The following is a 1,946-nucleotide window of genomic DNA, read 5'->3' as shown; positions in this document are numbered from 1 at the left end:
TTGTGGTTTTATATTTGTCCCCCGACTACTAGGACTTACTGGAATGTGTTTTTGCACACGTCTCCTGGTGAGCGGGGGACACGGTGCCCTCTTTACCAGCCCCCTCCCCAGGCCCTGCCCTTCCCCCTCCACCTCCCTGGGAGGAGAGAGGGGCCCCTTTCGCCACCCTCGGGCCCTGGCCTTGCACAACTCCAAATAACCATGTTTTGCAAGGCCTGGCCGAGCTAGTGACCTCTCTCTCTCTCTCTCTCTCTCTCTCTCTCTCTCTCTCTCTCTCTCTCTCTCTGAAGCCTGGAGGTGGTGGGGGATGAGGGTGTGGCTCCGGGTCTCCTCCTCCCAGTCCCCACCCCAGCCAGATCCCCCACAATCACCAGCCACCAAGTCCTGGTCACCCTCTCTCTCTCTCTCTGAGAATGTCATAAATTGAGGTTGGGGGCCAAGGACAAAGAGCTAGGCGTCAGGGTCCTCCAAGGATGGCCACATAAGCTCAGGGGTAGTGGTACCCCTGGGGGGGGGTGTCCAGACTGGCCTAGGGGCAGCTCTGGGGTTCCTACCTACCCCCCTCCACCCACTACCAGCCCCAGCAGTGGAGGCCTGCCTGTTCCCCTCCCCCACCCCTCCACCAGGAAGGGTCATTAAACCAAGCAGGCCTGGGAGGGGGGCCGGGAGTCTGGGACAGGGGCTTCCTCTAGCCTTTTCCTTATGGGTCCCCCCACCCCACCCCAAAGAGGGGGCGTCGCTTTCAGTATTTCCATAGGGGGGTGTGCTCAGCTCCAAGTTGTCAGAGGTGGGGGAAGGGTGATGGACCAAGCCAGACAGTGTCCAGAAATGCCCCCTTCAGCAGTTCCTGGGTCTGGTGGACAGGGTGACCAGCAGCCGCAGGGTGTGTGGAGGGACTGTGTGTGTGTGTGTGTGTGTGTGTGTGTGTGTGTGTAGGCTGGGGTGGTCACTCCAGTGCCTGCGCCTCTGACATCTTCCTGTCTTAGGAATCCTAGACTGACAGGGCCCCTGGGGCCACCCACCTGCCACAGTTCTACCCATGGTTTGGGTGGCCAGATGTCTAGGGAAGGGGACCACAGACTTCCCATTTTCCATGAAGACCTCGAGGGTTTGCCCTGCAGGGGTCCCGTGGAGGGAGGGCCAGGTGACCAGAATGTCCCTGGACGACAGCCAGGACCCTCAGCTGTCCCTCCTCCTCACATCTCGGGGGTCAGTTCTGGGGGTCAGTGTGGACTTTGGGGTTCAGGTTAGGCTGAGGGCGACCTTAGACTCTCTGTCTGGGAGGTGGACTAAACTTTCTCCTTCTCCCTGGTCCCTTGATTTCAGGCCTTCTGGGTTCCTCCCACTGTTTTATTGGCGACTTATGGGGGGGTGGGGAGGGGGGGGATGGAGGGTGTGGCCTTGGGCAAGGTGGGACCTGGATGCCGTGCTGGCTTCTGGGAGGCCCAGAAGGGCCCTCTGGCCAGGACAGCGTGCTGTATTCTGGGACATTTACCGCCCCCCCCCCCCATGGAGCCCTATAAACTGGTGACCCCAGACCCAGAGAGCAGCACAGGACTCTCATACCCCGCCCAACCCAGCCTGGTGAACTCCTGAACTTGGTTTCCCCCGTCTACAGTACAGACGTCCTCCCCGGTACCCCCTCCCCCACCACCTGCACGGTACCCACCCTGTGCTGGTTCTCCGAAGCGTGACATGGTGGGCCCTGGTGCCACATAGGGACAGATCAAGGCCCAGGGGGCGGCTGAGGGATCTCTAGAAAGTGACATTTGCAGAGGGAGGCATTCGCCCAGGCCTCGTACACAGCAAATAGGTAATCTTGGCCGGGGTTCTCAGGGCCCCTCAGGGTAAGCAACATGTGGAACATAGAGTCAGAATCCAGAACCCAGAGGCACCCCAGGGTCTAGAACAGGGGCACAGCCAATAAGAAAGCCAGGACACCAGGC

The sequence above is a fragment of the Peromyscus eremicus genome, unplaced genomic scaffold, assembly GCF_949786415.1.
Source record: "Peromyscus eremicus unplaced genomic scaffold, PerEre_H2_v1 PerEre#2#chr22_unloc_1, whole genome shotgun sequence".
Taxonomy (NCBI): domain Eukaryota; kingdom Metazoa; phylum Chordata; class Mammalia; order Rodentia; family Cricetidae; genus Peromyscus; species Peromyscus eremicus.
Note: the sequence above shows the minus strand (reverse complement) of the source record.